The sequence below is a fragment of the Corylus avellana genome, chromosome 7, assembly GCF_965113065.1.
Source record: "Corylus avellana chromosome 7, dhCorAvel1.hap1.2, whole genome shotgun sequence".
Taxonomy (NCBI): Eukaryota; Viridiplantae; Streptophyta; class Magnoliopsida; order Fagales; family Betulaceae; genus Corylus; species Corylus avellana.
The window spans coordinates 14357099-14369454 of NC_142496.1; the positions used below are offsets into that span (position 1 = coordinate 14357099).

Sequence of the window (12356 nt, forward strand, 5' to 3'; positions counted from 1 at the left end):
TGGCACTTGTTCATTTGTTAACGTCATTTACAAAAAGGTAAGTATCTATTTTTTATAATTTAATTAAAGTAACATTATTTAGTGTAAACTTTTAAATATGTATTATGTGTAGGAACAAGAAACAAAAGTGAAGCCCAATCCTGTTGAACTATATGAGGCTACCCATATAAGAAAAAAGGATAAAGAGTTTGTGAACGATAAATGCAAAAGTCTATATGTAAGTAAATCTTTACGCTCCGATAATTAAGTTGATTAGTGAAGTATATGAATAGTAAACTTGCATGAAGTATATATTAAACTAAAGCCAACTATGACTTGTGCAGCTTCAGATGCAAGAATTAACAACCAGTGAGGCCTTAGAGGAAGGCAGTGTGGAGGGGACAAGTGTCGAGGACCGAATGCAAGAAATAGTCACACAAGTGCTAGGGGGCCGACGATCTGGTCACGTTAGAGGAATGGGATGCGGTCTTATTCCCACCCCTTTAAGTACTTCATCTCAAGCGTTCACGCACTTCGACAACCATGACGAGTGTAGGAAAAGACAAGAAGATACTCAAAGCGAGCTTCAACAGACTAGAATCGAACTTCATCAGTATAGGGAGAATTTGCAAGCCAACGTTGAGGAAACCAACAAATTGAAAGCCACTGTTGAGTTCTTAATGTCACGTATTGGAGGGTTAGTGAAACTATATCTATGCATTAATTTTACAAAAACACACATACTAAGTAATCGTTAAAAAGGTTATTGATCATTATATGAAATTCTATTCTTATTAGGTCTGGAGGGAGCTTGCTTGGAGGTGCATCAAGTGAAGCCAACAATTGAGGGAGCTTTGGAATAACCATTTATTTGGGATGTACTTTTTGATACCATCTATTTGTAGATATTTTATTTTTATACTATGTATTTGGATAGTTGTTGGTACTTTCTATTTGCTATTGTGTATTTGAGTATTTGTTGATCGTGATCTGTTTGGTAATGTATATTTGTTGGTACTTTTTATTTGGTTTATATTATGTTAAGATATTCGCAAAATTGTTGGTTCAAGAACTTTTGAGTTAGTAAATCTCCCTTGACATGTTTATCAAGGTTAAAGAGCTTTGAGTAAACAATGCAAGGGGGTAATAATATCTTTCTAAATTTTATTTTTAAGTGTATGCAGGATGATAAGAGTACAAGAAAGTTAAACCACCCAAGCAGGTTCTTACTTTAATATGTTTCATGACCAAACACATTTTTAGTATTTCTTTCTCTATCATGTTGGGTTTCATTCTTATTGTCTTTGATATTATATATTGGTTCATTGTGGTAGATTACTCAAATTGCTTATAAGGATGAATTGGCAAGGAAGAGGATGCAGATAAGTATTTTATTTTGGGTTTTGAAATTTTCCTGGCCATAGATTGTAAAACATTTATTTAATAGTTTTCTCCCTTGGCAGGTTTGGTTCATGGGGCAGTTCTCACACATTTTTGATGATTTTGATGAGGTTAGTCATTTTGAGTTATGTCACTTGTGAGCATTTAGATTAGTTTGAAGATTGTTGTCTGATGTGGTGAAGTAGTGTTAATGCATAGTAGTTTGCCAATATTTGTGGTTTTTGGCTTCTGTTTCCAATGATAGGTGTCGTTTTGTAGTTTTAAGTCATTATTCATTATATGTTTGCCCTTTATATTATATCATTTTCATAATTATAGGATAAAGAGGTATAAGATGTGTTAGTTGTGGTGAATGAATGGGAGAGAGTGGTTGATGGGTTTGTTTTGTTTTGGTGATTGATAGCGGCGGGGTGGCTGAGGAAGATGGTGGGAGTAGTGGGGGCGAAGGAGGAGTTCAGGCTGGGATTGAGAAGTGGGATCATTCTCTGCAATGTGCTCAATAAGGTTTACTCTGGAGCTGTGCCCAAGGTTAGCTTTTTCCTCATCCTTATCTTCATTTAAATTCTGTGTCTTTTTTGTTTTTTCAATTTGGGATGTTTAAGCAATAGTTTGATTTCTTTTTAGGTGGTGGAAAGTCCATGTGATTCTGCTCTGGTTCTTGATGGGGCCGCATTGTCTGCATTTCAGTACTTTGAGAATGTGAGGAATTTCCTGGTGGCTGTGCAGGAAATGGGAATTCCTACGTTTGAGGCGTCTGATCTGGAACAAGTATGTCAGGATTCTCAAAGAATTAGGGTCTTTAGTATCTCTGTTTTTCATTAAAATAAAAATTTCTGTTACTTTTAGCCCATTTTTCACATACATCAGATGTTGAGGATAGAACATATATGGTTTACGGATAGAAATTTGTATAGTAATTCAAAATAAATTTGTTACATTTCAGGGAGGGAAATCTGGTTGAATCTGTGCTAAGTAAGGTTGTGGAGGAGTTTGAGCATTGCATTTCAAGCCAATTTGAGCTGGTATGTTAGCTTTGGTTATCCAAAACAATCATTTTTCTTTCATTATTTTTCAGTAGAAGGAAACAATTTGGGCAGAGAGATCCTTTTTCAATATGGATTAGGTGATCAAGTATGCTTTGACATTCAACTTAGGACTAGGAATTGATGCACATTCCAAATCAATAAACATGTTCTCTTCGATTCTAAACAAGTTTTTTTTTCCTCTACTTTTCCTATAACTTAATTAATACCTATCTAACTCGTTATTTGTTCATTTATTTGTAACCATTATTCTTCTTTGTTGTGCTTTGACTCTCTATGTCTTGGTTTGGTTACACTTGTTAACCAAGTTTAATAAACCTTTGTTGGTCAGTTTTTATGGAGGGTAGAATGTAGTGTGGGCCTTTTATGAAATTTTGAAGTATCTGATAGGATCTTCAAAATGATGGCCTCTAGCTTGTATTGGACACAGTCAATCTTTGTGGCAATAGAAAGGATAATTTCAGATAGGATAGAACAACAAAATATATAGGATCATCAATTGAGCCTCTTGTTTGCATGGGAATGTATTTATGTGGGCAAACATAATTTGTTATTGAGGTCCATAAACCAACCCAGTATACAGAGATTAAGGCTAAGTTGAGTTGACTTTAAAGCTTCAAAGTGTAGATATTTTTTAAAAAAAATATTTTGGCTGCTGTATTTTATGCACAGAAAAGGAAATATTATGATAAGTTAGGACCTCAATGGAGCAAGGAGGAGCTTGAGCATTTTTATGAAGCCTATCGGAAATATGGAAAAGACTGGAAGAAGGTATGCCTTTATTTGACGTTGTGTTTTATTTACTCTTTTGGGATTTACTTAATTAGCCATAATCGGTTGTCTTTCATTATATAAGCAGCTTCTAATTTTTGTGGTGTAACTTCATATCTAATTTGGTTATGCATACATATGCAAACATTTTTCATGCTTTCTCCCTGTAATACTGTTTACAATAAAATTTTCTGTTCTAATGAGACAATTTATAACGTGCTCCAGTTTTGTTTTTGGTCTCTTTTCTATTATTTGACTTCTGTGCATATCCAGGTGGCTGCTGTAGTACATAACAGATCAGTTGAGATGGTGGAGGCTCTCTACATTACAAACTGGGTTGGTAGCGTCCATTACTGTTAGATTGATTTATAACTACAATCTGTAAAAATCAAAGCTTTCTGTAATTTATGAGTATTATGGCAATTATACCAACAGTTCTGTATGTGACTACCTTTTCCTTTCCTTGCATAAGCAGTGAATATTCTTCTTTTCATGCAAGCTAATTTTTAAAATTAAGCACTATTTTCACCTTTCTTGTATAATCTATTGCGCTTTATTTTAATGTAATTGATTTGCATGAACTAATGATCAGGGTATGACCTGGTTTAATATTTCTTTTGTTTTTTTCTTAATACTTGTCACTGCTTTGTCTTGAATGCATTTTTATAGATTTGAATAAGGGTCATAGTGCTCATTTACTTATATTAATTGCAAGTTGGAGGATTGAATCTACTAAACCTCTTGGCAGAAAATAGTTTCTTTTGCATCTCAGTTATTAGATAGTTTGGAGCGGGTTCGTCATTCAATTAATAATTTCCTCTAGTTTCAGTAGTTAGTTATGGTGAGATTCTTGATAACTAAATTTAATAAATTTGTATGAAATTTGATCTTAAATTCAGAAATGAAACTGGTTTGCATATATATGTAAGTAATTTGGTTCCCTGGCCTGGGTCTGGGTCTGCGATCGATAGCACAATCGTGTGCGATCGATCGCAACATCTCAAACACCTTCTGGTACTACGATTGATCGCACACGATTGTGCGATCGATCGCAAAATCTTGAACATCTTCTCGAACACCTTCTGGTACTGCGATCGATCGCACACGATTGTGCCATCGATCGCATATTATTTTTTTTAAAAAAATTTTAGGACCATTAGCGTCGACTATGGCTTCCTTTTACATCACTTTTAGGGTCCATAAAGTGGACGCTAAAAGTAATCATTAGGGTCGACCCTAAGTGGACGCTGATAGATAATTTTTTATTTTTTATTTTTAGGACCATTAGGGTCCACTTTGTGGACGCTAATGGTTAACTATTAGCGTCCACTTTAAGTCGACGCTAATAGTTAACCATTAGCGTCGACTATGGCTTCCTTTTACATCACCTTTAGGGTCAAAAAATTGTGACTTTTAGGGTCCATAAAGTGGACGCTAAAAGTAATCATTAGGGTTGACCCTAAGTGGACGCTGATAGATAATTTTTTATTTTTATTTTTTAGGACCATTAGGGTCCACTTTATGGACGCTAATGGTTAACTATTAGCGTCCACTTTTATTTGGACGCTGATAGTTAATTTTTTTTTAAAATTTTTTTAGGACCATTAGGGTCCACTTTGTGGACGCTAATAGTTAACTATTAGCGTCCACCGTAAGTCGACGCTAATGGTTAACCATTAGCGTCGACTATGACTTTCTTTTACATCACTTTTAGGGTCAAAAAATGTGACTTTTAGGGTCGATAAAGTGGACGCTAAAAGTTATTATTAGGGTCGACTTAAAGTGGACGCTGATGATCACACGTATGAGCATTAGGGTCGGACTATTAGCGTCGACACTTTTAGGGTCCAAAAGTCGACGCTGTTGGTAACAACGTCCACTTTAGGACTTTTAGGGTCGACTTAGAGTCGCCCCTAAAGACCTAAATTCTTGTAGTGCATGTACGTTTTACATTTTTTTTTAAAATATGAATGAAGCTGAATGTGAAATAGAAAAATAACATTTCTCCATTTTGAAACTTGAAAACCATTTATTTGCAAGGGCGCCACAAGTTTTAGCTTACAATTATGAAATAAAATACAAAATAAAAAAAAAAAAAACATGCATGGGAGCAAACAAAGGAACTAAAGAAGCGCTGCGATCATCTTTTGTAAGCTGCGATCAGCTTAGAAAAAACAAAGAAGGCAAAAAAAAAAAAATTAGAATCTCCCATTCTCTTTTCCATCTAGATCAAGAATCTTTCATTATAGTATGTTTTCGCATTGAATTAAAAAAAAAAAAAAAAAAAGGCAAAAATCATCTTTGCTTAATATCGATCCTTTTCTCCCACGTGATTGCTGGTTTGTGTTTGATTACTTTTGTCATTTTGTGAAAATATTGACTAGTTTATAGTCTTTAGTGATAGTGTTTCATTGCTTTTTATTATTTTGTGAATCTTTTTCTCTTCTTGATGTTTTATCTCTTTTAATTATATGTTTAAAGTTAACAGTAAATTCTATTGTGTAAAATTTAATATCATGAGAATATATTAGCATTGATTTAATTGATAAAATCAAATTAGATACCTCCAAGTTTAATTTGATTTTATCAACCATATCATTTTATATTATCTCCACATCTTTATAAGTAGGGACCATTTGTATTGAAAAATCATCAAGTGAAATAAGAGCAAACGTAGTCTTATGGCTTTTTTTCTTTTTTTTTTTTTTTTGAGTAAATGATCAACTTTATTCATTCCAAACAAAATCTAGAGTATAAAACTCTAAACAACAAGAGCAGATTGCTCTAAAAAAAGAATGTCATGAATACTACCTATAATGACAAACAATTCTCTTTGCGATAATCTTCTCACTTTGTTGATTTAAAACCAATGTATGTGGTACATTATATACAAGCCACGAGAGTGACTTTTACAAGGAAATTTCTACTGATTGACAATCTAATTTATTACAGAAGTGTCATGTTAATTGCTGGAGCGTTTTGTCTTTTAATGTTTTCCTTATGAAGGTGTATTTGACTCTTGGCATGAATCTCCAGCTGCGTGTTTCCTTGTATAATGTTTAGAAGCTTCTGGCGCAATAACTTGAGCTGGATATTTCCTTCCAGCTGTATGTTTTCTTGTTGAGTCCTCCTTGATAGATGTGATCGTGAGTGTAGGAGCGGATTGTAGCACAATATCTTCTAATGTCTTAATATGCTCCCTCAATTGAAGCGGAATTTCAGTGATGTTGAGATTGCTACGGAGAACATCGAAGCGTGTAGAGACCAAAGGTTTAGTAAAGATATCAGCTTTTTGATCTTTTGTAGAAATAAATCGGACCATCAAGGATTTTGCAGCAACCTTATCACAAACAAAATGAAAATCTATTTCGATATGTTTGGTATGGGCGTGAAACATGGGATTGGTTGTTAGGTAGGTTGCGCCAAGATTGTCACACCATAGGATGGGAGGTGCAGATAGGAATATACCAAGTTCTTTGAAAAGGGACTGGAGCCACTGAATTTCAGCCGTTGTATTGGCAAGTGAGCAGTATTCGGCTTCGGTGCTTGAACGTGAGACAGTGGCTTGTTTACGAGAGCTCCAAGATATAAGATTACTCCCAATAAAAATGCAATAGCCACCAATAGAACGGCGATCATCGGGGCAGCCAGCCCAATTGGCATCAGAGTAAGCATGTAATTGCGAGACTGAGTTTTTGCGAATAAGTAACCCATAGAACAAAGTATGTTTCAAATACCTCAATATTCGCTTTACAGCAGTCCAGTGTGGGATTGTTGGCCGTTGGAGAAATTGTCAAACTTTATTGACTGCAAAAGAGATGTCTGGGCAAGTGAGTGAGAGATATTGTAAGGAACCAACCAGAGACGGAGGAGGGGCGGGACCGGCTGGGGCCATGGTCCCCCCCCCCCCCCCCATTTCCTGAAAAAACAAAAAAAATAAAAAAGGCTGAAGAAAAAAAAAATCTATACGGTTCCCCCCCTCCCCCCCCCCCCCCCCCCCAAAAAAAAACAAAAAAATAGGTGCCCGATCCCCAAAAAAATAGCCAAAAAAAAAGGCAAAAAAATAACCCCCCAAAAAATAGGCGCCCCATCCCTCAACAAAATAGGCACTCGATACCCCCTTCTCTTCCTCAGTTCCTCACTTCGTCCCCTAGTCAAGATACAGAGATTGAGAATTTGAGAGAGAGAGAGAGAGAGTTTCAAATTGAGAAAGAGAGCACTGCTGCGGGAGGTAAAATTCTTATAATTTTCTTTTAAATTTCGTTATATAATCGTGGGATTATAATTACAATCGTGGGATTATAATCGTGGGGAAAACCTTGTGCTTTGCTCTTTATGGAATATACCAGCAGACTTGCTTTTGCTTTCTTAATATTGGTTCTATAGTTACTGGTTGGTCTCCTCTGGTTTAGTTGGTTTTCTGTTCACGATTTCGTTGTTTTGTTCTACTGCTAGTATGTTTTGCAGCTTTGTGATTTGTTTTGTTGGTGTTCAGCCTCTGTGAGGCTTTGTTTTAGACCTTTTGAAGGGCTTGTATTCGGTGATACTTTGTATTTGGTTTGTCTTGCTTTTAATGAAGGTGCTTATTTATCAAAAAAAAAAAAAAAGAGCAAGAAATTGTGAAGAGTTGTGAATTGTGAGACTTTGGGTTGGTTTACTTAAGTCCGAATTTTGGGAATTTCTTTGATTTTTTTTTTTTTTTTGTTATTTTCTTTATGTATGTACGGAAATGTAATAATGTAACACATGCGTATATTATTTGTTTGATAGGGTTAATTATTCCTCGAATGATTTACTTCCCCATCCAATGATTCATTTGTATTTCCTGGTTAGCCAATTTGCGCACATGCTCGGCCAACTAGAGCCATCAATTTCTGATATTATTTATTTATGCTTTCTCCCAATTTTGTTTATAGATGATGGAAAAGTCAAATACAATACTTGACTTTTTCAAACGAAAAAAATGCACAAACTTCAAATGTCAACATTGGTGATACATCATCGCCAACTTCTGATATCCCAATTTCTGAAAATTCTTCTAAAAGACTTCGGAGAGTTGATGGCAATGAATTTGATATTAGTTCATTGGAGTTTGATCCTGGATTGCGTCGTCAGATATGGGAATATGATGTTAATCACTGAGCTGAAATTCGAAGAGCTTACATTAATGCTGGTCCGTATCGACCTCCGATCTTAAATTACCCGAAATCTGGAAAAGAAAGTCATCTTCGTAGCTTTCAACCTTCGTGGTACAATCTATTTCATTCAAGGCTTGAATATTCACATTAGAAAGATGCAGCCTTTTGTCTACCTTGTTTTCTCTTTAATAAGCCATCTGGGCATTTTACACAACGTGTATTCACTATAGATGGATTCAGGAATTGGAAGAAAGTTAGAAATGGAAAAGATTGTGCTTTTCTCAATCATATAGGAAAAGATCCTACTTCATTTCACAGAGTTGCTGAGAAGTCATATGAAGATTTGAAGAACCAATCTCAACATATACAGAATGTGTTTGAAAAGCTCACTTCTGAACAAATTGCAAACAATCGATTGTAGTTGAAAGCCTTAATTGATGTTGTTCGAGTGCTTGCATTTCAAGGTGTTGCTTTTAGAGGTCGGGATGAAAGTGTGAGTTCTACAAATCGTGGAAATTTCCTTGAGATATTGGGTTTAACGATTTCATATAATGAACAGCTTGCTGAAGTGATCGCTAAAGCTCCCAAAAATGCCACTTACACGTCACCAACGGTACAAAAACAAATTTTACATGTTTTTTCAACGAAAGTAAAGGAAATAATTCGTAATGAAATTGGTGATGCAAAGTTTTACGTAATTGTTGATGAAGCTCGTGATGAGTCAATGAAGGAGCAAATGGCTATAGTTTTAAGATTTGTTGGTAAGAATGGCTTTGTCCGAGAATGCTTTTTTGGGCTTGTTCATGTCTCTGATACTGCGGCATTAACCTTAAAAAAAAGGTATATATTCTGTATTGTCTAAACATCAACTAGACATTCAAAATATTCGAGGGCAGGGATATGATGGCGCAAGTAATATGCGAGGGGGGTGGAATGGGTTGCAAGCTTTGGTTTCAAATGATTGTCCATATGCCTACTACATTCATTGTTTCACACATCGTTTGCAATTGGCATTAGTGGCAGCATCAAAAGAAGTCATTTCTGTTAATCAATTTTTTACCAAATTGAATGTTGTTGTCAATTTTGTTTGTGCCTCATGCAATCGGTATGAAGAATTGCAGGTTGCCCAAGCAGCTGAAAATGCTTACATGATTGCAATTGATGAGATTGAGAGTGGAAGGGTACTTAATCAAATTAGTACGCTACAACAACCTGGAGATACACGTTGGAGTTCTCACTTGAGATCAGTTTCTAACTTGATCAAAATTTATAGTCCAGCTTGTGAAGTTATTGTTAAAATCATTGATGTGGGAACTTCTTCTTTCCAATGAGCAGAAGCTGATTCAGTTCATCAGGTAATGACTTCACTTGAATATGTATTCATCTTACATCTCATGAAAGAAACTATGCAGATCACCGATCATCTATGTCAAGCATTGCAATCCAAATCTCAAGACATTTAAGTGCCATGCATCTTGTTTCATCCACTAAAAGGTGTATCCAACAATATAGAGATGATAAATGGGAAGTTTTACTTACCAAAGTGAAGTTGTTTTGCAATAAACGCAACATAGATGTTTCAGATATGAATGCCGGTTATGTTGAGAGAAGAGGTCGAGCTCGCAATCAACAAGCTAACTTTACAATTGAGCATCATTATCGTGTAGATATTTTTTGTGCTGCAATAGATTCTCAATTGCAAGAATGAAATCACCGGTTTAGTGAGCATGCAGTGGAGTTGCTTATTCTAGGCACGGCACTTGATCCTCGAGCTGCGTGTGAGTCTTTTAGAATTGATGATATTTGTCAGTTGGTAAATAAGTTTTATCTGCAAGACTTTACCGATCTTGAAAAAGAACAGTTGGAAATAGAACTTCACCATTATGAGCATAATATAGTTCAAGATTCAAGTTTCCAAGGATTGTTAAATATTTCCGAATTGTGCCAATGGTTGGTTAGAACCGGAAAATCAACTATCTACCAACTTGTTTTTCGAGTTGTTGTGCTTCTGCTTACTCTTCCCGTTTCTACCGCAACTACAAAACGAGCATTTTCAGCCATGAATATTATCAAAACTAGGCTTCGCAACAAAATTGAATATGAGTTTCTGACGGATTCTCTAATGTTGTACATCGAAAAAGAAATTGCTGCGACACTTAGTGCAGATTCAATCATAGATGATTTTCGAGATATGCAAACACAAAGGGTTCCATTTTGATAGGTGTTTGAGCTAAAATTTGAAATGTTTTATGACACAACTATTTATGTATCTTTTTCTTCATATGTTTATTTTTTGTTAAAACTGAATTGAAGCTAATTTTTTTTTTTTTTTTTTTATATGTTACTTTATGTATTTTGAATTTATACCTCGGTCCCCACCTATCAAACTTTCTGAATCCGTCCCTGGAACCAACAATACTCTGATATAACGAGGGATCTTCAAATGCTTCGCCATCAAAGCGGGACAAGGTCTTGGAAGAAGACATAGGGGATGTCACTATCTTAGCAGATAGCATATTAGAATTCTTGAGGAGGTCCAAAATGTACCTTCATTGGGAGAGAAAAAGTCCACGTGCATCAGGGGTTACTTCCACACCTCAGAAGTAATTAAGAGTGCCCAAATCCTTGATTGGGAAATCACCTTGGAGCTTACCAATAAGACGGGCTATGAGTTTTGTATTTGGACCAGTAATGATTATATCATTCACGTAGATGAGGATGAAAATAGTGGTAGCACCGATACCAAAAAGAAATAACGAAGTATCTGCCCCTGAACCCACAAAACCAAGTTCCTGTAGGCAAGAGCTAAGGCGTGAGAACCATGCTCGCGGAGCCTGTTTAAGACCATAGAGGGATTTTTTGAGGTGACAAATGTGATTTGGAAGAGTTGTATGAACAAAGCCTTGTGGTTGAACCATGTATACATCTTTCTGCAAAAATCCATGGAGAAAAGCATTTGTTACATCCAATTGTTTAATATACCAATTGGATGAGACAGCAATAGAAAGGACAGTCTGGATGGTTGTGGGTTTAACCACTGGACTGAAAGTATCATCATAATCAATCCCAGGTTGTTGGTGAAAGCCTTTGGCGACTAGTCGAGCTTTGTAGCGATCGATGGTGCCATCAGATTTTCGCTTGATTTTATAGATCCATTTACACCCAACAAGGTTCATGTGGGGCTCTCGGGGAACAAGTGTCCATGTCCCATTTTGAAGGAAAGCATTAAATTCAGATTTCATGGCTTCCCTCCAGTGTAGGGATTTGTGTGCAACTGTGAATGAGGTAGGTTCCTCATAGGAAGCATCAATCTTGGTGAGAAGTGCCTTTGGTGGGGGATAGGGAATGGTCCCATCTGTGAATGTACATGGCTTATGGATTTGATTCTTGGACCTTGTTTGCATGGAGTGAGTAGCACCTGGCATAGTAGTGAAACTAGGTTCAGTAGTAGGTACATGGGGAACCGGCAGCACATGGGCAGTAGGTAAGGAAGCTTCCATCCAGGAGAGTCTGCTATTCTCCCTTATCTGTTATTTTAATTTGAGTGGGGCTTTCCTTGTATACTACCAGTGTATAATAAACTGCATAATATGTAGTATGTAATAATAAACTGCATAATTACTAGGCCATGTGAAGAGGAGAATCCAAGAGGTACATAAGCAAGGCCAAAACCCTCATGAGATACAATTAGTCAAATGTATTCATCTCAACACAAAATGAGATCCCTATAATCCAAAATAATAAATCTATCCCAAATGGACGACTTGGGTTGATACTTGTGTAATGTCTATACGAAGATCCATACAATGTTTTGACTATAAACATACTCTTTTTTGGTAATGTAATTTTTGTGTAATAGTTCCATTGGACATATTTATGAGTGTATTGTATGCATTTGTTGATCTTTCCACATATAACAATGGGCGAAAAGTGCACTTTGCACATATAACATGCATGTGTAAAAGTATATGTTTATTATTACTATTATGTTTTGTCCTTTTTTCCCAAATGAATGGTTGTCAAC

At 35.9% G+C, this 12356-nt stretch overlaps 1 pseudogene; it reads left to right on the forward strand.

The window, feature by feature from the left end:
* The first annotated feature begins 1803 nt into the window (after nucleotides 1-1803).
* On the forward strand, nucleotides 1804-10550 carry LOC148584510 (uncharacterized; annotated as a pseudogene).
* The last annotated feature ends 1806 nt before the right edge of the window (nucleotides 10551-12356 follow it).